Genomic DNA, 25,094 nt, shown 5'->3' with positions numbered 1-25,094 from the left:
AACCAGCTTAGTTAATAACAACAAGATGATATGAAGATTGAAGAGACAGCTTCTTAAGAAAAAGGGTTGCTTGAAGACATGAAGCACTAGGAAGTTGTCGTTTTAATATCTAATGAATTCACCTTAATTCTTCTTTATGAAAATACAATAATTTTTTTTTTTTTTACTCTGGCTTAGTCCTTAGTGTGTTTAGTACAAAATACAGTTCCTTATAAATTAAAATAATTGGTATAGAATTCATTCTTACTATGTCATATTTGCCTTCATCAATATATTTATAAGTATAAATATTATGAATTATTATTCGCCTTGAATTACTCAACATTGTTAAACAATATGTTTTCCCTTCGGATCAAAGAAGGGCAGGAAACCCTTCCACTACTAAAATACTTAAAAGCCACTGACTACTTGAAAACAAAAACATCGCCAAGATCTTAAAAGGTCTGACAAACAATGAAGCCCTGATTTACAATCATTAAATTAGTCAGTAAATTTAGATGTTATTTAACAGATCCTAATTCTTGATTTACGGTAATACTGGATTTCTAATTGACCTTTATTTGAAGAGGAACATTTTGATATTAATGCAAATATAAATACCTTAATATTTTTGTAACATTTGCAATACTTGCAAATGCTGCACATAAATATACTCTCTCTCTCTCTCTCTCTCTCTCTCTCTCTCTCTCTCTCTCTCTCTCTCTCTCTCTCTCTCTCTCTCTTCCTACTACTACTACTACTGTAAATTAAAGAAATGGTTGGGAATGTTACCTGAAAGAGGGAATGAAAGTGAATAGTAATAGTAGTAGTAGAAGAGAGAGAGAGAGAGAGAGAGAGAGAGAGAGAGAGAGAGAGAGAGAGAGAGAGAGAACTAGCATACGACCGGTGTCCAGTTCTTCTCACCACTGGCTTCGACTTCCTTTACAACGTGGAGGAAGAAGAAATTTTGGATTGTGATATTACACTGCAGCACTACCTGACTACGGGGTCACGTATGTCACTGGCAAAACTATCATAAATAGTCAACTAACTTAACAACCAGTTAACATGGAGAAAATGGGTCTGCTTTCGGTGTTAAATACAAAAATCTATATTTAACACAACACTGTATATATATATATATATATATATATATATATATATATATATATATATATATATATATATATATATATATATAAACATATATATGTATAATCTTATGATGAATAATGTAAAGGATAGAGAAAACTTAATATTTTGCTGAGGCCGAAATTAATTATATATTAAACGATAGCCATTTATCAAAAATTAGTTAACAGCTAATAAAAGACGATAGACTCAAAATTAGAAAATACCAGCAAAATTGTTACTTGGGATTTAAAAAGCAATCTAACAACATCAGACTAAAAGCGGCACTTGACCTTTTAATACATTCGAAAAAAATAGAATGAACATTTGCTAATTGCTTATACAATGAGCTATTATTTAGCTCTTGTTTGGTTTCCTTAATAGACAAAGACTCTGTAATGAAGAAGTCATGTCTGAATAAAAAGGGTGACAGGTTGGTTTCACGTTTTATTCTGTTCTCTTATGGGTAAAAAATGCAAGTTAGACGGGACAAATCGTGTTATCAGGAAGACAACTGTACTCTGAACTTCCCTCCTCAAGTCAATGGAATTGTCCCTTACGTACATTTGGATACACCCGATCACACCCTTACTGAGGGGGGGGGGGGGGGCTGTTCCTTGTGTTAGCCCTGACTACCACCTTTGGCATCTCTCCCTGCACTATCTGTTTGGTTACTTGCCATGCAGTTAGGGTGTGGCAGGGTGCACGTCCTTACACCGAAGTGTGCCACGAATTACTGCGTTCAACTGTACACAAACCACGCTATAAATAGCCAGATAAACAAACGCCTACTAAATTAACGTCAACTGCAAATGCAGGTTTCCACCATGCCAATGACTCCACCACAAATGAATTTGTAAAATATAATTAAAATGTATTTGAGGAAAACTCTGTTTGAACATACACTGTGACCTATTGTCAGTAAAGACTTGATTTCTTCAATAATTAGCCTCTTTATTAAGTAATTGAAACCAGCGCTTAATTACAGTTTTGGGGGGAAATGATTAGGAATTACATAATTGGTTTTTTTTTAGGAGGACAGGACAGTCAATGGTCGCTTATGTTCTGAGTTTGTTTTATAACTTTCAAGTATTCAATTGCAATTATATTTTCTAGTTTTGCTTCCTTCCAGATTTAGTAGCTTTAATTTTCTATTTTCAGTTCCATTTCATCAACTTTATTATTTCTATTTATTTCAATATCTAGGTCGTTTGATCATATTTACATAACTGGTTTTACTTCGTTTGTGATGCTTTTCATATTTAATTTACAAATTTAAGTGTAATGGCGAGGGTGCTAGTTTCATAGATTGCCATATAAACTATTCTCAACAAGTTACAAGTTATATACAGTATATGTACATACGTACATACCTAAATACACACACACACACACACACACACATATTACATATATATATATATATATATATATATATATATATATATATATATATATATATATATATATATAATATATATTATAATTACACGCGTGTGTAGACATATATATACATGCATATTGAGAAACATCTATATACATAGGTACGCATATACAAATAAATTTGTATTTCGTAAAGATATTGCTAACATTAATATCAAGTAAAAATTTGAAAAAAAAAAATCTTGAATGAAAATGATACGTATAGAAATAATAGCCATAAATACGAGTTTATTGCATACCGACAGCATACAATGTAAAAAAGAACAATGGTGTTTTAGAAAGGCAGAGGCTTGCTGTGATAATATGTCATTGTTCGAATGTAACTGAGCTTTATATTTCGTACCAGGAAATATTATTCTCTTCTGAAGGCAAGATCGCTCCGAGGAGGTCATGGGAGGCCACTAACTCTCCACCTGATCTTCCTCTTAATGATATTTTAGAAATAAGTTTCTTGCGTAAATCTCCCAAAACGATGAAAAATGATGAATGTTAAAGCCATTTTTCTCATTATTATTATTGTCATTATTATTATTATTATTATTATTATTATTATTATTATTATTATTATTATTATCACCTGCCAAGCTACAACCCCAGTTGGAAAAACAGGATGCTACAAGCCCATGGGACCCCAACAGGGAAAATAGCCCAGTGAGGAAAGGAAACAAGGAAAAATAGAATATTTTAAGAACAGTAACACTAAAACAGATATTTCCTATATAAACTACAAAAACTTTAATAACAAAACAAGAGGAGGAGAAATTAGATAGAATAGTGTGCCCGAGGTCACAGTCAAGGAATAGTGAAGTTGTGGGCAAGCAGAACAATGGAGAAATCTTAAAACTGATTTTGCTAAACAAAAACACTAATAAATAAAGGAAAAGTTGGCCGTCGCTGAAATATTTATAAATGAAGAACTTTTACCAGGCATTTTGCGTTTTGGCAGCGTTAGATAAATCTTTGGTTTAAATTAGAGGTTTTTATTATTTATTCTTCATTTTGTTCATGGATGAAAATTCACATCACCGGGTACTAAATTTAATTCTCAACACCCACATTAGGCCCCTTCGCAATTAGAAAACACTTTCTTCCCATTTTTTAAAGGTTTTCCTCCCTTCGCTATCACTTCATATTAAGGCATTATCTTTAAATATACCTGCTACCTGAAGGTTGAAATTAAAAACTAGTAAGTTTCTTGTTATCTTGCAGAAAAAGAGTTTGAAATGGTCGATGATCAATCAGTACCGTAGATAAAGCGTGATGATAGTTGTAAAATTTCCCTTCTCTCTCTCTCTCTCTCTCTCTCTCTCTCTCTCTCTCTCTCTCTCTCTCTCTCTCTCTGCACTTCCTTAACAAAGGATATGAGAATAAGAGGAAGAGTACGAGAAAGATGGTATCATTAAGTTTATCGACTATAAGCGGAAAGCTTCACAATTCACCACAGCCCATTCGTTACCTTCAAATGGTGTGTGAAAACATTAGCAGACGATATGTTACATTGTGGTGAAGGGTAGGGTCTTGGGAGGACAGAGGGCGGGGGTGCGAGATACGTAAGAGGTATAAAAGATTCAACACGCCTTGCAACAATGGGCAATGTGTCTTGCTGCACTGCACGCACGGCGGGGGACTAAAACCAACGGGCACCTCTCTGCCCGAGCTCAGACGGCCACCAAGGGGTCGACAAGGTGGCTTCAGCTCCGCCACAAAAGCATTGTGCTTAATTTCCATATGGATTTAATGCTGGCCATGGCAGTCATGGGTGATGTTTACAACAATAATCCAATATGATGCCCATGTAATATAATACAGGAAATATGAAATTGAGGTCCAGCCAGATTCGAGAATGCTCTTTCGATAGTTTAAGTCTTCGGTGATTTCGTAAGGTTGGTGAAGGTAATCCAATGATACAGCGAATCTTCAAGTCAGAAGTATTTAAGTTAATTTTTGTTAAAGGTATTTCGTTAAAACATATAATTTCATAAAAATAATTTTCAATCTCTTCAAAGGGGAGCCTTATAAGGTAAACCTTTGTTCGTATCAAAGGATTTTGATAGTTCTTTATAAAAATATTGGAAGGCAAAGAAGCTAAAATATAGATAAGATAAGAAGAAAAGCTAAGCAGACACAAGAAACTGTATACATTTTTCCCGGTTTATCCTTGACCTTCCTTTCCTTAAAAAAATTATTTAAGAGAAGGACTTCTTTCAAACAGTGCGTGAATTTAATCGGAACTAAATATTCAATAACCTGAAACATTACTCTTCTATCATAGATGAAAAGAAAACCAATGCAAAAGTCTATAATTTATTAGTCTATTCAAAACCAATCAAAAGACGAATAAGAGAGAAGGAAAAAAACGAGAAATTATGAAAGAGATAAAGAATGAAATAAAGATCGGAGCAGGAGTTAGGAAAGTCATGGGATAGCTCTAGTAAGAAGAGGAGAGACAGAGGGGGGGGGGGGAGGAGGAAGGGGAGCTTGAAGTCGACAGACACTTGGAGAGGACCCCTGGGAAAATCTCAAGGAGGAGCTTGGAGAGCAACTTTGAGTCCCAAGACACGTCAATTAATCATCTATTCGGTTTATCCTGCCCACATCACACACACTCTTACAGCTGTGAGACTCCTATGGAGTGCGGGTCTGTGTTTGTGTACGTGTGTGTGTGTACTGTGTGTGTGTGTGTGTGTGAGAGAGAGAGAAGAGAGGAGAGAGAGAGAGAGAGAGAGAGAGAGAGAGAGTTTTCGTCTTAAAAAAGTATTGAACAGTTCATAACTTGTAAGATGCGCAGTTACAATCTTTACATGTTTAATGAAGCATTATACTCCGGCAAAAGTAAATTTGTCATACCATCTTTCCCAACCATCCCAAAGAGGCTGGAATTTGATTAAGATTTTTCACACTTCTAAATATATCACAAAAAACTTATTCATAATTAAAAGAAAATGAGGACTAAACTATCTTACTGAGATATGAAAATACGAGCGGCCAGATTTGCATAGGTTGAACCTGTGCAGTACTTTGTTTCATTACTAATATCTGCCTCAATGGCATTGATCTTGTTAAATCTCTCTCTCTCTCTCTCTCTCTCTCTCTCTCTCTCTCTCTCTCTCTCTCTCTCTCTCTGAGTGGCAATATGTGATGCAAGTCAATGTCATTTTCTTTAACTTTACAGATAAAAGAAGAACCGAAATGTCTTTACATATGACGTTGTGAGGATGGACAAGGCAAATGCTTTTAGAACCATGTCTCTCAGAAAGACAAATACTGTAAAGTATCGTCATATTAATGCCAGACACACAAGTATTGTGTTGAATATTACTACTACTTCTAGAACTACTACTACTACTACTACTACAACTACTTCTACTACTACTACTAATAATAATAATGCCCCGTATATAATAAAGAGGAAGTGTCTGCTATATATATATATATATATATATATATATATATATATATATATATATTATATAGATAGATAGATAGATATACTGTATATATACTGTATATATATATATATATATATATATTATATATATAATATATAATTCCGGTCATGCTCAGATCTCGCCGTCTCTCGGGTGGGAGGAGAGGGAGTAGTCAAACCGTGGTGAGAGGGGGTGCATTTGTGTGTGTGTGCATAACTATCTAAAGATTTATCTGTTATTTTATCGGGTTGCGTCCACTAATAATAATAATAATAATAATAATAATAATAATAATAATAATAATGGTTATATGAAAACGCATTTTGTGACATAGTAGCACATGTTTAACAACAGAAGAGACTACTGTTTCACAAAGGAATGAACAGAGACGGTTTAGAGAAATGGATATCTCCCGAGACCTAAGCATCAACCATTCACTTCAGTGGAATGATTGAAGAGGAGCTTTGAATGACATGGCCAGAGCACCGGCGAAGGATATTCTGACTTCGATGTTGTTACTGGTATTATAATGATACGCATCTCTCTCTAACTGAGCCACGCAAGTGAATTCAATTAAGTGGGATACTACATTGATATGGCATATTCTTATTATCATTACCGCTATTGTTTGCTTAGAAAAGAAAGATTGAGGCATGGCGAAATTATGCCATAACAAAAATTGCATGGGAAGGGAAGATGCATTATAGATTATTCATCATAGCATATACACCTATCTATCTACATATATGTGCATATACAAAAGTGTGTGTATATATGTATACAAAATCATATATATATATATACATATATATTTATAAATTAAAAGCTTGGTTACCACTATCAAAATTGCATAAGCTCTGTAGTCTTAAGAGTAGATGGGCCAAGAATTGCCCATTCAACCTCCACAAAGACTAATATCCAAATTAACTGTATATCTAGGAATTAACATGATAAATAAGATACATTTATTCCTTATATGATACATGCTTTAAATGAATAGTACATATATATCATGATGCGAGTAACGATACATTCAATTGAATAAAATTTCCATTTTGTAAAATGAATGGCTTTGCCATTTACGGATGGTTCTTGTAACACAATTGATATTTTTCACTTTTGATTGCAATAGTAGATTGGGAATTTGGGAGCCTCTGGATCTTGATCCAATTCTAGAAAAGGAGATCAAGTTGTGGTGGTCGTTGTGGTAACGTCCCATCCTTGTGAGCTAAAAATAGGGGTTTGGGGGAGCCTATAGGTCTATCTGCTGAGTCCTAGCTTGGGTGGAGAGGGGGCTTGGGCGCTGATCATATGTATATATGGTCATTCTCTAGGGCACTGTCCTACTCGATAGGGCAATGTCACTGTCCATTGCTCCTGCCATTCATGAGTGGCCTTTAAACTTTTAAGTGGATTTTCACTAATTTCATTTTAACTAGGTACTTCACGCACGCTAAAATGGAATTCTACATGGAACACACTCACAATATTTAAACTCTGAAGATATGAGTAAATGCATGGTATGGGAGTTAAAGTCACTGCACAGTTGACAGATATGGAACGCAGCAATCGAAGAGAATCTCAGACAACCTGACCCAAAGTTGTTTTTTTAACGTGTGAAAATGCTGCAAAATATGCAAAATTATATATCAATGGAAATTAAATTTAATCACCTATACGAAAAAATGTTGTAGAGTCCTATTTCCAACAGTTTTTGTGCTAAGATGAGTGAATAGACATATAAAAAAAGATCAGGAGTTTGATTACTACATTATATGATGACGGGTTGACGCCAAAAGGGTTAATGGGAAAAAAAATGTGGAACTAAGATGTGGTAAAAATAATGGAAACTAAGTATTGGCATTGTTTTGTCCGGTAGATATGACAGAGAACAACAGGTTTGTAAAGAAAGTGTGTGAAATCAGATATTAGAAACGACTGAAGAGACAAAGACTGAAAGTGTTGGCTAAGTGACGTGGTAACAAAAGACACATGTTATCAAAGAAACGCAATGGTACAACGAGATCGAGATGGAAGATGATTGTGTATGTGGATGGTCAGGTAACTGGTGTTGAGACTTCTTTAGAGTTTTATGAAGAAGCAGCAGTTAAGGACTCTGACCGCATAACGTCTTTATTCTTGTCTAAGTAATTAAAGATTGAAGGTGGGAGTTTGTGTTATGTTTTCGTTCGATTAAAGTTTCTGTGTCTAATCATCTTTTAAAATGTATAACTCTTACTAAAACATTTGAGAAAAACTCAAAGATTTTCTTGACATATATTTATCCATTTGCTTCTTTCAAGGGAAGAGATAACGATGGTTGACAACAAACTGGCAATAGACAGTGAGGGCTTACAAATGCATAATCCCACGTTTAAGAGAGAGAGAGAGAGAGAGAGAGAGAGAGAGAGAGAGAGAGAGAGAGAGAGAGAGAGAGAAATTTTCATATACATTAATTAAAACACACATGACATACGCACACAAAAAAGGCAACGCACACACGAAAAGAGCAGCAACGGAACGAAAACCAACGAAATAAAAAAAAAAAAAAAAAAAAAAATCTCTGGACGGGGGGTGGGGGAGTGATCGTAGGTGCAGTTTTGGCTTCCAATCGGCTTAAGTAGGAGGCGACCACGACAACAATGACACAGTGTATTGCCAAGAGGACCAACACGCCAAATGACAAATTACAGGAAATCTTAGAGCCCACTTTGAGATCCTTGAGGTCTGCGGCGGAGGGGGGGGGGGGGGGGGAGGGCAAGGAGAGGGGAGGAGTGCGCAAGGGGGAGGGGGCACTGCCAAGTGGTAGAAGGAGACGTGTTTACATGAGGTGGTGAAAAGGATAAGCCCGGTTGAAAGAAGGGAGAGATTATGCCTCAAAAAGGGATAGAGATAAGGAAGATAATATCTTTGTAAATATATGTCATAACAAATGATATTGGGAATGGAATGAAATGATAATGATAATAATAATAATAATAATAATAATAATAATAATAATAATTCACTCAAGGCCACAAAATGCAAATAACATTTTAATTTTTAATAATAATAATAATAATAATAATAATAATAATAATAATAATAAAACCACCCAGACAGTCAGTGGAATCGAATTAATTTTCTAAAGTTATCAAATTATAAGCATAATACAAATAGTCAATATCATGGTTATTGCAATAATGATAGTGTCTAATACAGCCACGAAGACAGCCTTCGTCAAAAATAACTACAGCAATAATAAATAATTGTTATTGTAATTACGTTGATAATAGAAAAAGTGACATTACAAGGAGAGAAGCCATAATAATAACGACGAAAACGCTTGTTCAGATAACATATTTTAACGAGGCACCTACGTGAATAACAGAATCACAAACATATTGATTTGTAACGGACGTTGAGCTTCAATGAAAAATGATGAGATCCATATTTTGAATAGTCATAAGTCGTTATCAGCATTTGAAAAAGTGAAATGAAAACTAATGTTAAATCTAAAAACCACTGCAATTTAAAACAGTGTGATGAACTTGCGTTAACATTGACAAAGGTTGCCCTCAGCCCCAACGTAGTGCCATATGGCCTCAATTCCTTAAAATACTAAGTATCCCTATTGATAACGTCCTTGCCTAGTAATTGCGAGACTGGAGTTCGAGTCCCACTCTAACTCGATAGTTCCTACAGTATCTGCAACCTCTCCATCCTTGTGAGCTAAGGATGGGGGATTTGGGGAGTCTATAGGCCTACTTGCTAAAGTCCTCAGCAGCCATTGCCTGGCCCTCCCTGATCCTACCTCGAGAGGAAATGGTGCTTGGGGGCTGATCATATGTATTACAGTCAGCCTTTATAGTTTATAGCATTGTCCTGCTTTCTATGGCAATGTCACTATCCCTTGCCTCTGTCATTAATGAGTGGTCTTTAAAACCTTTTGAACCTCGAAGGTTTATTGGATTTTCTTAATTTTAGAACCAGACTGAAGACGATCTTCATGGTCTTGACGTTTTCATTGAATATAATTTTAGCAGAATTAGGGGAAGAGAGGTATGTTTGTTCATCTTTTGAGGATCTCCTGGCGATGTCCCTTGAATAGAGATTATGTATAATGAGTGGTCGCCAACGTTATACCAATGTCAAATAATGTAAGTTTAATTACTTGGGAGATAAAAACCGATCACTAAAACTCACTTCATCTCTCTTCCGTAAATGTTGATTTCCACCGGTTTTCGGTGACAATGAGACCCGCATACGAAATTCTAGCTGTTCATTTTCAGAAAAAAAATAACTTTAAATATCACGCTGAACTGCTTTTTTTTTTTTTTTTTAACTAAATATGTTTGATTAACTTGCTTATCTATGGCAGGTTTGGTATGGCACTAACCTTACGATGAGATACTAGAACCATGTCATACATGTGTCAGAAGTTATTAATTGTATTTTGATGATATGAGTGAATGTCGGGAGTATATTTTACTGCATTCGTGTACACACTAGGAAGAGAAGTCGATAAAATATCGCATAAAAAATTTTCACCGTAGATATAAATGTTCGTGTTTTTTATTGACATAAATTTTAATTTCCCCTTTTTATGTACTTCACCTTTGCTTAGTATCATTTTCACTAAGTTTGATATTATATTGTTCACTGTCAAAAATATATCTACAATATTAAAAAATAAAACTATAATATTTTACGGATTGCTCAGAAGTTAGGGATGGCTAGAAGCCTCTTTCTTCCGTTTTGGGATACTTCTCAAATATATTTTCCAGTCACAGAACTATATATATATATATATATATATATATATATATATATATATATATATATATATATTTATATATATACATATATACATATATATACATATATATATATATATATATATATATATATATATATATATATATATATATACCTTTAAAAGTCTAATCTATTTCCTTTAGTAAAGACTGGACCCAAAGAAAAACCACCACAACAGCCATTCCAAGGTGATAATTTATAATCACGAGTTAATGTTATCCCGATGCAGTTGAATTTCCACAACGTTCATTGCGTCCTAAACTTACATAGAATGTTTATCAGCAGCGTATTCAAACCCCTACACATTTTGCGTCATTCGTCCTTCACTTCCAGGAACTCATGCTCTTCCTAGATATCAAAGCCTTTCCTTTCCAGTAAGTTTCATTCCTTTCATGCAATCGTTTCCAATGCATCCACTCTTCAAATATTTTAGCACTAGAAAATTATTATCCATTCTTCCGACAGGACCAAACCACCTTAAAATACTCTGAACCATCCAATCAGCTATTCTAAGCTTTTTACCAGTATTGTTGATCTCAACATTTCTGAACCCTGATAATTCTTTGTATCTACATAAGTTATACAAAAGGTTACTCTTAACAGTTTCATTGCATATCATATTGTACCTCAAGTTAAGTGAGCAACTAGTTAAGGATTGTGGATCCCTTAGTGTGGGAGGCAATGTCCTTGATTGGCACATGAACCTCCTTTCCTGATAATTGCTTCTTTGCCACTCTTGAAAGTATGAAAGTTACCAAATGGCCTGCCTAAGTGTTTTCAGTCCAGTACTGTTATTGAAATGATTTGAAAAATACACGCACATAAGTATACTGTGTGTATGTATATATATATATATATATATATATATATATATATATATATATATATATATATACTGTATATATATATATATATATATACTGTATATATATATATACACATACAGTTTATATATATATATATGTATACAGTTTATATATATACATACATATATACATATATTTATATAGGCCTACATAAAACTACTCTTACACATATATATTCATGTGTAATTGGGTGTATGTATATTCATATATATATACACACACACACACACATATATATATATATTTATATATATATATAAATATATATACAGTATTTATATGTATTTTTACCTTTTTCACATCATAAGCCACTCGCAAAGGAAAGACAGAGAGAGAGAGAGAGAGAGAGAGAGAGAGAGAGAGAGAGAGAGAGAGAGAGAGAGAGATGACAATGTTGGTAAGTCGGACGTCAGCGCTGTTTTAGAAGCTTATATGAGGCCTGAGGGAGACAAGATTCTGTCATAAAGATAACAAAAGCGAGATTATATCTTAATCCGCATTTAATTTTTGTTGTACGTCAGTCTCTCTCTCTCTCTCTCTCTCTCTCTCTCTGTCCAACAGTTCTCTCGCCAGGTGACATATTAGTGGGAAGAAGCTGAGGAAATGTAAAATAAATTCCAAAGTTCCCCACATTCCATTTGTTGATTTGACCAAATAATACTTCACAAATTTTTAACTTATGTGTATTTATCGATAGACAACCATAGTTAAATCAGACATCCTCACTAAAACATTAAAACTAAAAAAAGAACAAAAAGAACATTAAAAATACACGAATATGTGTATTATACCATTGTGTGCACGAACAAGAAATAACGTATAGTTAATGTGAATCTTCACTTCTTATATCTTAAGATGTCTAAAATTTAATAAAGTTATCTTTTCTACTCGATTTCAGTTTTCAAGTTAATTATAAAATATTTCAGATTTTACTCATTTTTTCTATTTGTCGTGTGGTATGTCGAAATATATTATCAACTAATAAACCAGAGTAGAAGTTGACGGATGTGACTGCAACTTTACGCAATGTGATTACTTGCATGGAGTTCTACTAACAGCATTTCGAAACAAAAGGATTTTCATCGGTCGATTTCAGATTGATATTTTACTGCCAGTAAATTGCCAACGGTTCTGATTTTATCTTTCTGAGGAAATGCAGATCCTTTGCCCTAATTGGCTCCAACTATTTGCGAGCTCCGTGGAGTAATCACGCCAGCATAGGCGAAAGCAAAGGTATATATAATCAATATGCCGGCTATAGCCGACTCATATAATGGCAACCGTCTCTGCCCTGTTCTTTGAGCAAATAAAAGCAGGCTGTCAGGCAGCAAGAAAATACTCGGCATTTAGCCATCGTTAGATTCAGCTGGTCCCTTTTGAAATACAAATTGAGGCTATCGGTGCTGTTATTGCAAAAAACTGCTAGACCAATCAGTAACGCCGTTGCAGCAAATATTTATAGATACTACAAATCATAGTCACTTTTCTGAATTTATTTCTTTCAAACCTGCGTGCACATGTGTGTTTGTGTGTGTGTGTGTCTCTCTCTCTGTATCTGTAAACTTGTTTGTACTTCAAGGGAGGAAGCAATGCTCGTATTGACCCGTCTCTCTACTGCTACCTCGGCCTTCCATTTATTTCTAACTCTTCTAGACGTATCTTCTAGATTACTAAAGAAGGAAAGTATTTGATAGAAAGAAAAAAAAACAATCTTCAACTCTGTAAGCTGTTTTGATGTTTAAGTATCTTTAAGTATCTTGCACGCATGAGATTAATAGAGAGAGAGAGAGAGAGAGAGAGAGAGAGAGAGAGAGAGAGAGAGAGAGAGAGAGAGAGAGAGAGTGTATGTAATTCCAATCAATTTTTTATTGTTGGTAATATCTAGAAGACGTTGTTCAAGAAATAATTAAAATCTACTTCCTCTCTTTCCTGAAACTCAAAGCATAAAAAGCAATTACCTTTTTGGCGTTTAAATAAAATGCGAAAAAAAAAATCACAGGTCAATACAAATTCATACAGTACACACGCAAAAAAGCCTTATAGGATAAAAATCTTATCATCATATTGACAGGGGCTTAGATTAAATTTGAGCATATATCCCAATTCTCAATCATGTTTTCAAATTCAAGCGAGAGAGAGAGAGAGAGAGAGAGAGAGAGAGAGAGAGAGAGAGAGAGAGAGACGGGGGTTAGATAGGAGCCGAGAAGGTTCCATCAGCAATTATGTTTCTATACAAAAAATCAGTTAACTAAATATGTTTTCAGGGAATTCCACGGGAATGAATATCAATGTTATTGCTGAAACATGAGAAGAATATCTTCAGTTAGAATGTGGTTAATTTACCTGCTGTGTCGAGAGTTCCAATGAACAGTAAATGAGATGTTGTGATTAGATTCAGTGTCTGATTAAAGATTAAAGATTTATGGAAATTAATTACTACGCTATCGAGGAAGGGAATCAAGTTTTAAGTCCTCCCTGATGTTCCAAACAATAATTCCGACGTAATAACTGGCATTCTTTCAAGACAACCTTTGCTGACGGACAAAAATGTTATTGGAGAAGCAAACCCTCAATGATTAATCTTAGTACATTTTAGAAAAGATATCTAACCCTTTACTACAAAGCTTCTGACTGAGATGGGTCGATTTTCGAAAACAGAATTGAGTTTTCTCGTATTAATAAATCTTAGCGATTATCCTACCCTTTACAATAACAGGTTTGACTTACTTCCTGGAATGAGTTTTGTCTCGACAAAACTAGATTCGAATTTGGAACTTCTGGGTAATCATAATTGGCTTTTAATAATTCAGGACCTGATCTATTACTTTTTAATTCTTAGTCAACTTTAATAATTCACAACTACTATAAAGGTATAGAATCCAGTATCCACTTCGTAAAAGTGTCTAGGGTTAAGCAAACAATGAACAATGCAAGTTTTGCGCAATTGGCAGTATATAGCCGTGAAAATGACTAGTTTGCTACGCAAGCCTATTACAAGAGATCGTTATGTCCCCAAAAATCTATAATATTTGTATGTAAGAAATTCTGTGATAAGCTAGACCTATCTGATCTTACAACAACTTAGTCTCCCACAACATCAGGGTGTTATTCAATAGCCATATCTGTTCAATAACTAACAAGCGCCCTGAATGTTGAACTCATTCCTAATCAAGTACGCCATCAACTAAATAACAACAAACAACCTCTGCTACCCTGAAGATATGCTTCTATTTCCAGTTACCATTCCATACCTCTAATAGGTATGCTGATGTATTTGGCATAGTTTACAACGAAAACAACGCCCATTTTATTACGTTGTTCCCCAGATTTTTCAAGCACAATAAGAACCCAAGAATAATCTTCGGGAATCATCATCTGGAATTTGAACATGCATTCCAGTCTTTGAAATCAAAATCACAGTCATTCTAAAAAGAACGACTGACATAAAATATGACAAAAGCTATGAGTGCCTAGCAGCATTATTGCAATAATTGCTTTCGGTCACAGAGAAACCAAACTGCGGCTATTCCCTTCTTCCTACAGAATTATGTGCCGCCGCCAAGCCCAAGGAACACGTGGGGAAGAAGGAGGAAATCAGTATAGGCGAGTCCTTTAGAAACGTCCCTGCCTATCGACATGTCCGACTGTGGTTCGAGTCCCGTTCAAACTCGATGGTTTCTTGTAGCGTTTGCAACCTCACCATCCTTGTGAGCCGTATACTTGCTTAGTCATCAGCAGCCCTTGCCTGCCCCTCCCTAGTCCAAGCTTGGGTGGAGATGGGGCTTGGGGGCTGATCATATGTATATATGGTCAGTCTCTAGGGCATTGTCCGGCTAACTAGGATTGTCACTGTCCCTTTAAACCTTTATATGTGCGTCTCTATTAACTTTACACAAGAATCCGTCAACGAGAGAACATGTCTGTTTTTCATAATGTAAATGTGAGGCGCCATGGAAATAAACTTCGCTACCGTTCATGCGTTTATAGAAAATCGCTTAAATAATCTGATCATCATCTTGAAGCAAACCATGCCCAGGTAAATCACTTAATTGAGAAACAGCACACAATTTCGCTAATTCAAATTACCAATGCAGCAAGAACACCGAAATTACATGTACATTCCTGCTGTTTTCAGTTCCATCAATGTTGAATTTATCATGTGAAAAATCAACATCCCTGGTCACACCTACTGGGAATTATGTTTTATTAAGAAGTTAATCTTGTTTTCATTTTATGTAGACACAGAGTATCATTTTCATAATGACTGTTCTTAAATGAAACAGCTTAATCGTCTTTTAACCTGCTTATTGTATTTATTTGGGATTTATATTAAATTGTGCTATTTTTAGTGTATTGTATGTATTATCGTTATTCTACCTGCTTATTGTATTTATTTGGGATTTATATTAAATTGTGCTATTTTTAGTATATTGTATGTATTATCGTTATTCTACCTGCTTATTGTATTTATTTGGGATTTATATTAAATTGTGCTATTTTATTATCGTAAATGTACTTACTGAAACATTTCAGTCTCTCTTTTGCATAATTGTACTGACTTCGTTGTATCTGAATTGCGTATCACTAATAATCTTAATCTGAAGTGAAGTATATTATCATCCTTATCATTATCACCTTGCCAGGAAGGGGTATGGATAACCAGTGTCTTATAAATCCAAGGTATTACACGGTCTGCCCTGCATATGTGCAAAGGCATAATGACAGTAGCATCTTGCAGCCTCCCATTCCACGTCCCTGGAACCCATTAAGTAAATGGCACACACAGGTGGAACACTCGCATTCTGACGGTCAACATTCCGCACGTGTTCGGTTTGTATTCCATTGAAACTGACCGCAAGTCCTTAGGGTACACTGGGGAAGCTGACGGGCCAATGAGGCTGAAGGAAATGAGATGCCAGATGATTAGAGTTAACTCTAGAGTACAAAAGAGAAGACCGGGAGTTTCACCTAAAGAAATATAATGATATAGCAAGCAAAAGAATTTTGTAAAATAGAGGAAGAGGGAGAAAATGGCTTACTCTTTGTGTTATGGTATTTTTATAAACGTCACAGAACGAAGAAATATAATAATTATGATTTCAACAAAAAATAAAATATGAAAAAACGCTAAATAACATCATATAGGGCCAATTTGAATGAAAAAATAAACTCCAAACGATTTCCAACACTGAAATTCAAATTCAAATACTGTACTTAATCGCATATTTTCAAGAAAATTTTAAAAATATTGGAGGTTTTATATCTCTCTATTATCAAGCAAAAGAGTGTAAAGAAATAGGCAGAAGCAGTATTTTGAACGAATTCGTTTGACCATATTACAGAATCTGTTCAGAATAGTCGACTCAATATGAGAGTAATTTGACTGATAGTTGCAGGTACAAGAGTAAAAAAAAAGTTGAATCAACTTCAAAATCATTTAGAAGAGATAAGAGAAGAGAAAGGTTGTAAGTTACATATATAGTGGATGAGAGCAGAGGGGAAAAAAGACATGATAAAGATACTAGAAATAGAGAAGAAATCAGACATTATACCATAGACCAAAATACTATTCGGTTACTTAAAACGTTAGGAAGCATTTAGAGATAGGAGGAACATCACTGGCAGGAAGTTTGGCCACCGATACTAATGCCAAAACATCGAATGCCCTAAAATGAACAAGTGAATTAAAACAAAACTCTTCCAGTGTCCTGCAAAGGATATTACCAAGCATCAACAATACAGGGCCAAGGGTTCACATTAGATCTTACTTCGTAGAAGTAACAAGAGTGGAATACTGGGGGAAACCCTTCACGGCCAAGTAGCCCCCTATGGGATTTATTTTTCGTCATTTGTACAAGTCTAATGAACATGACCGGTGTAACGTACATCATGCTATAGGTATTCAGCCAATAAGAGTAATCATCAGCTATCTACTCGGCCAATCAAGAGCGATCTAGAGTTTGCAGAACTATCAGATCAACTCTGAAAGTGTACAGATCTGTGGCATGTTGCTCTTGATTTTGTCACTCCAATGTCACCATTATGAGAAGTTTCTGAAAACTTCACACTGTATAGCTAAATGATTGTGTTTAATTGTGATATGTTGGAAATTTGTGAGGTGTTATAGGAAATAGGCGAAAGTTCGATCTCCCTTTAACCACACTATGTCCGATCTTACTTCATTGCCTGGATTTTACCTGGTCTCCCGGAAACACATGAACTACATTTTGACCAACATAATGATCATTTATAGAACATTATTGTTGGTTATAATGGACAAATTAGTTCATTCTTGCCATGATAATACAGTCTAGTAATATATAATGACTTTTTGTGTCTTTTGCACAATTACTTCAAGTGGCCTTTTCAGTGGTTTTAAGACAGCAATGGCTTTAATATTAAGTTTGTAATTTAAGTATAGTATAGCTATATATCATTACTTCTAGTGCCATTTCAGTGGCGTTTATAAGACAGAAATAACAATATTATGAACATGTTATAATATTAATATAGCCTAGTGATATACAGTATAATTACTGCTAGAACTTGAAGAGAAACAATTAACCCAAGCTGCACATGGTGAGTTAAAAGGGTTTATTTCTATAGTCTACTGTTTTTCTTAGGTAAAATAATTACCTTTCAGGAAATTTTACTTTCTTGTATTGAATTTGATGACTCACCTTACCTTATAAATATGTTTTCTAAGGCTTGTCTAACTGTTATTTGATATAAATAATTATTTACCCACTCTCTCTTTTAACAGTTTCTATCACTCGTGTGAGGCCTGAGCAGCTCCCAGAGCTTGAGATTGAGTCATAAGAAGAGGTTGACTTGGCACCCCAAATGAAGAGGACCAAACATGTTAATCTCAATAAGGAGAGCATAGGGATGAGCATCCGTGAAATGATGAGACAAATTTCAGTCACAATGGACTCCAATACAGCAGGTGGTGGAGGCGATATCCTCAAAAAGGTTCTGGATCATGAGGTCCCTTATACATTTTAACAATAATGAAAAAGCACCACTAACGATTCTCCAAGAATTAGCCATGAGGGAGTTTCTGTAGGTGGCTAAGAGTTCAACACAGTTAGTAGATGAGTTTATGGCGGCATATAAAAGTGACCAAGGGCAGATCATTATAGCAGTACATCCAAAATAACCCTGACAAGTGGGGGTACAAGATGTTCTGCATATCAAGCATTGATGGCTTCATTCATGACATCCTCCTTTTCCATGGAGAAAATCTTCTCCAGTCACCCTACAGTTCTCAGAGAGGAGGAGTTTGCCCTACAGATCAGCACCTCAACTGACATCACCTTTGACAAGACAACTGGTTCATGAGCATTAACTTGGGAGTACCTTAAGGAACTGAATTGCTGCAGATATGTTGGTAAAACAAGGACAAACAAGATTGGTTATCCACTGGTCACGTATGTCAAGGAGATGGGAAAGAAAGCTGTATCTAGAGTGAATCATGAACCTTAGTCATCTGAAAGCATTCTTGCCATGTGTGGAAGGACAACAGTATTGTCACCAACCTTTCTTCAAATATTGAGGTACCACAAATGAAGAAAATCTTGTGCCATGGTCAGCAGATGGAGGAAGTGTCCAGTTCTGATGTCATAAAGGAATACAATGAGAAGATGCAGGAGTGAATAGACAAGTCAGACATGCTGGTCCATCTTCAAAACACTGCAAAGGCAAGACAGTGGTACACCAAGCTCTTTAGGTATATCCTGGACCTGTGCATTTGCAACGCATGGGTCCTGTACAAGAGATGCTGCAAATCCTTGAAGAACTTTAGGCTTAGCATATCGTGGTTTCCAAGCTGTTCAAAGACTGTGGCTCCAAGGTCGACATATCTTTCCATGCAGTGGGAGCCCATGCCAGGTAAAAGGGGAGAAAAGACCAACATGCCACATGACAACCACCGGCATGATACCAAAGAATGGCATACACCTGTCTTTGTCACAAAAAAGGCAGACCAGCAAGCACTGCCTCAAGAAGATTGATCCCCACTATACACAATGGAATGCACTGTCTACCATATAGTAGATACCAAGAATTACTTAATTTTCTTCCATTCGCTTCCAGTAAGGTCTGTCCTTGCTTAAGTCTCTAACCGGATTAAGCTCAGTGGCAGCAGTAGTGCCAAATACCTGATCGTGCCTTATTGACTTTTCATATCTAATGCTTTTTTATATTTTTGTACATTTATAATTGCAATGTCCGTTTATGTGTTTGCAACTGTTAAATTGTAAATGAAAGGTGCTTTTGTAAATTAGTAACTACTAACTTTTAATCTTATTTTTCATTTCATGTTTTATGTTTTTGTTACTGTTATTTTGTAAATCTAAGGTCCTTTTGTAACTTTATCATCATCATCTCCTACGCCTATTGACGCAAAGGGCCTCTTAGTAACAACGAACGTCCTTTAAATGTGGTGTTTATGTGTTTGGAACTAGCAACTTGTAAATGAAAGGTCATTCTTTGAGTCTAACTGTAATTATGACATAATTTTATATATCTATTTTTCTTTTACTTTGTCTAAAATAAAGCAATGAAATTTCCTTGAAACATTGAAAAATTAAACGAAACATGTTTTGTTACTAATACTAGACAACCAAAGCTAGCACTTTGATTGTCTAATTTTAGTAGAGATCACTAGTTTGATTAGTACTTATATTCGCTGGAAAAAATTGCAAATTTCTAAAGTCATAACGGGCAATAAAGCCCAAGCGGGATACTGAGTGGTCCACACAGCTTTATTTTTAGGGCAACTTTGTAATGCCCGATTGCACTTTTTGAAAAAGAATACAGAAGCAAAAATATCTCAGAACTAGCATACTAAGATAGTTGATTGTATTTACATTATTTCCCTGCTTACCTGCTAGAGTTTAGAAAGAATCACTTAGTTTTGAATATGTTGTTACAATTTCTAGTTACGACTGTAGGGCAGTTACTGTAGTGGTAATAACCTATGCATCAAATGTTTTCAGAAACAAGAGCGCAGAAAGAACTAAGGAATTGGGATAAGGAATCGACGAACCAACGCGTTCAAAAATACCTTTAGGATGACCATATCTGAATTCTAAAGTAACAGATTGTAAAGTGATCGTATATGAACATCATTGGGACTACAGTAATGTAATGTCTGGTGTTCCTTAAGGAGGGATTTTTAGAACTTTTCTTTTCCTACTATATACTCAAGGTATGTAGTTTGGCTTGGGGAAAAAAATCCGTTTGCAGATGCTACTCCCTTTGCATCTATCTCGAATGTACACCTGTTGTTGCTGAATCCCTTGATAGAGCTCTAGATTAAATGAGCGCAATTGGTGCAAATTATGAAGGATGAAGTTAGACCCTAACAAAAGTCAAAGCATGTAAGTATTAAATCAGAAGATTTAAGCAAAGAAGTTAATAAGGAAACTTTCAGCGAAAAAAAAAAATATTTCTATTGCGAAATTAAACCAAGTTGCTAGATTTCATCTTGGCAGGGGAAAGAGTGTCCTTGGGACAAGATAAAAGCAGGACAAACTCAAATATGCGGTGTAAAATACATTAATAACGGAAGGAAACTGTGTATCATTGGCAGTGGATATTATAATGATTTCAGCAACACTTAAATTAGTAAACTAAGAGTTTAGGTAGAATAAAATAATCACTTACTAATTGTCGAAAAGAAAGCCTCCCACAATAATCCTAAAATGAAAATAATAATATACTTTACATTAACTTCTGACCATATATAATGTAGAGGGAAGAGAGAAAATACGAAATTCATTAAGGTCATAACAAAATTTTGGCAGCTACACTATCAATAATTATAGTTACAAAGATGTGATATACATGTAAAGGTAGCAATGGCCTTATTCACTATTCTTAAATGCTAATTATAGTTAATCAGGCCATAATGAAGGTATAACACTACGGATAACAGCCAGCAAATGGGAAATGAAAAATTTAACGCTGGTGTAGAAAATAAAAGCAAAATTATTTTATGAGATAAATACTGTCATGGGATGTTTAGGACTGGTATAAGAATAAGAAAAAAAAATAAAACAGTATAATAATATGGCTATGCACATGAGGGCATATGGGTGTGTCCAAATAATAATAACGATGATTACGACAGAAATAATATATTTTGGGGAAGAAAAAACCATTAAACCTATTTATTTCAAAGGAAATTTAAGATCCTGGCGTTTCGTTTTGCATCCTTTCTTACAATTGTTTCAAATAACTTGTCTGAGTTTTGGATTTTTTAGTTGCCTCCGTCACACTCTTAAGGATCAGACAACACAAAACCACCGGATAGCAGTTTTTCTTTCACCGAGGTGGTCTTCTGAGAAATACGCCCGAAAAGACTGCCCAAGTCTGATGATAACATTCTTATTGTTATTAGCCAAGCTACAAGTACTCTCGTTGAAAAAGCATAATGCTGCAAGCGCAGAGATGAAATGAAATAACAATATGAAAAATAAATTAATTAATAAAAAAAATTAAACACTATTTTATGACCAGTAACAAAGTTAAATAGATCCGTCATATGTAAACTACAAACACGACACGTATGTCAACTTTTTCAACAGAATTGCATTTTTATAGAAATGTTAACTTCTAAAGTTTCACCGATTCAACATCTGATTACAGTTCTGAAATATTGTGTAGTACTGTGTGTTACGATGGAGCAGGCACGGCTGTTAGAATTAATTGCATATCTAGTACACGTACAGGATGGTAAAGGCTGGGCTAAAGGAATGCGTTCCATGGTTTCTCAGCAGGTCGTTTATGAGATATTTAATTGTAAGAGGATCTGGACTTCGCTGGCCATAGACATAGTTGGATGATGGATAGTTAGTACGATTATAAGAAAAGTGAGCGTGAGATGCTTCGTTTCCCATATTACGGTAAGAGCAATAAAACCAGCGTAAAAGGTGCTGAGGGTTTGTTAGGAATGTAACTGACCTTCGTAACAGAAAGCAAGTCAATGAACGGACCGGATTTAGGTAAATGCAACAAAGAAAAATATATGTGATGATCAAAATATTTTAATAGTATAATATCATATAGGGAAGAACCAAAATCCTCAAGTTTTGAAAAAGTAACTGTGCCAAATAAAAATGATACGTTCGAAATTTTACAAATATATATTTACCAATTAAGGAAGAACAAAAAACACAATGACGACTGTAAATACCACGTTGCGCATGTAAAACCCAAAATCTAAGGCTTGCCAAAGATGGGCAAAACATTTACCCACTGAAGATTTTGAGGACCTCATGACGCCAGGTACTTGAGGTTAATATACCAATGAACTTTCGCCTTTCATACATCATGAAAGTAAACACTGGTAAACCCCATCCTGTCTGATGTGTAGGAACAGATTAAACTGCGTAGTCAATGGGAAAGAGGCTAACCTAACAATTGTACAAAAATATATTCAACCATTTTCTTCGGAAACAGGTAGCACACAGCATCTCTCTCTCTCTCTCTCTCTCTCTCTCTCTCTCTCTCTCTCTCTCTCTCTCTCTCTCTCTCTCATAGATATTCTAAGACCATCCTCTCACCAAGATTACTAGCAAATGATTATCAAATTATATCAAATGCCATCCAGATGCAATTTAAGTGTCACTAAATTCAAGTCGGCACTGACATCCTGATAAAAAGGTTAGAGTTCTGGAATGAAGCTGCCGACGAAAGCTTGACAGAACATAATCTTTTCCAAACTTTTCAAACTCATCCATATATTCATAACATAAAACAAGAGACGCACTTCCTTACATATTTCTTCCCTTTTCCATATGATGTTTACATAACAATGTTCATGAAGTGCAAATTCGTTGACTACAAAGTTAGCCTATATACCGAAACGACTGATCTGTTGATAATACTTTTGATAGCAACAAAATGTTTCCATTATGATCATTGCAATAACTTTGTATCCAGTGTCGAAACAGAAGTCACAGAGTCTCTGCATATGTCTCATCATACAAAAAGCTCAAATCAAGAGTACGAAGCTTAAAACTAAGTCAGTCGCTGAAATAAAGTCGTAGGTATTGTCAACGTCATATGGAATTCGTTACTACAGGAGCAAATGCAACTGACACGTAAGTATGAACCTGAAAGTAATCGGATTTTTACCCAAAGAGCAGATAAACAATCGTCTTCAAAATTAAGAAAGATTCTTAACATTTCGTATATATTCAGGGATATTTCGACAAACTGTGAAGCAGCTTTGGAAATGAGAATCAAAGAAGCATTGATATTTTAAATTTTCATTATCATTATAAACAACAGTGATAGAATATATATGCATGATGCTTGAAATTACCAGTAAAATAGTTTCCGCATATCATTATTTTTGTTTTCTGCAAGATTACCTAAAATAACTTAGTCAATTTCAATGTTTGAGATTAGACGTGGGGCATATAATGGGACCATATTCGGAAACATTGATTCTAAGAGTTACCCAAGTCAATACAGATCACAAACAAGAACAAATTAATAAGAAACGAATCCTTTTTATTCTTCAGCCCAGCAAATAGTGTTTTAAAATTTCGCGTTAATATAATCCCGACTCATTATGGAGAGAGACAAGGTTTCGTAATATTGGTAAATTTTCATTTGCCTTGCAGGCTTAGTAGATTTGTTGAAGTGGGAGAAATCCTATAAAAAATGTAGATATATGAGATTTCAAAATACTACACACACACACGCACACACACACACACACACACATATATATATATATATATATATATATATATATATATATATATATATATATATATATATATATATATATATGTGTGTGTGTGTGTGTGTGTGTGGTACAAAATGAATAGTGAAAATCCTAATTGGAATTAGTACTAACGTTTATTGACATCATCAAACTCCCGATGAAAACAAAAGCACAGATGAATTACATTCACCCAGAAAATGGAATCTCCGTACAGTCAGTTTCTTGATGACCCCGATAAGTGAGATTTTTTTGGACTAATACGACGAATCTGTGTTTAATATTTATAGTGATTCCGACGATGTCAATAGACGAAAGTACTGACTTAAATCAAGATTTTTACTTTTTATTTCGTGACTTACACATATTTTATGTTTATCACATGTCAGGTGTCATGATTTTTACACACACACACACAATTTCATATGTAATAGGGAGCAAGCGTCAGACCATATATATATATATATATATATATATATATATATATATATATATATATATATATATAAATGTATGTATGTATTTTCTGTCACGCTCAAGAGGAGAGGGAGTAGGCCTAGACATACCCTGGTGAGAGGGGTTACCCCCAAAGGTACACTCGGACACCACTCTCTCCTAGAAATTGCCGAACTAGCTGGTTGCAGTTAGGAAAAAGAGGGGATGGGAAGGGTTGAATATGTGCGTGCACATACCTATCTAAATATTTGG

General features: G+C 34.9%; 1 pseudogene; it reads right to left on the bottom strand.

Moving 5' to 3' along the window:
- LOC137631763 (E3 ubiquitin-protein ligase RNF220-like) overlaps positions 1-25,094 on the bottom strand; it is a 180,695-nt pseudogene that overhangs the window by 15,959 nt on the left and 139,642 nt on the right.

The sequence above is a fragment of the Palaemon carinicauda genome, chromosome 40 (assembly GCF_036898095.1).
Source record: "Palaemon carinicauda isolate YSFRI2023 chromosome 40, ASM3689809v2, whole genome shotgun sequence".
Classification (NCBI taxonomy): Eukaryota; Metazoa; Arthropoda; class Malacostraca; order Decapoda; family Palaemonidae; genus Palaemon; species Palaemon carinicauda.
The sequence above is the reverse complement of the archived record's forward strand: the minus strand, read 5'-3'. Positions and strand labels throughout refer to the sequence as shown.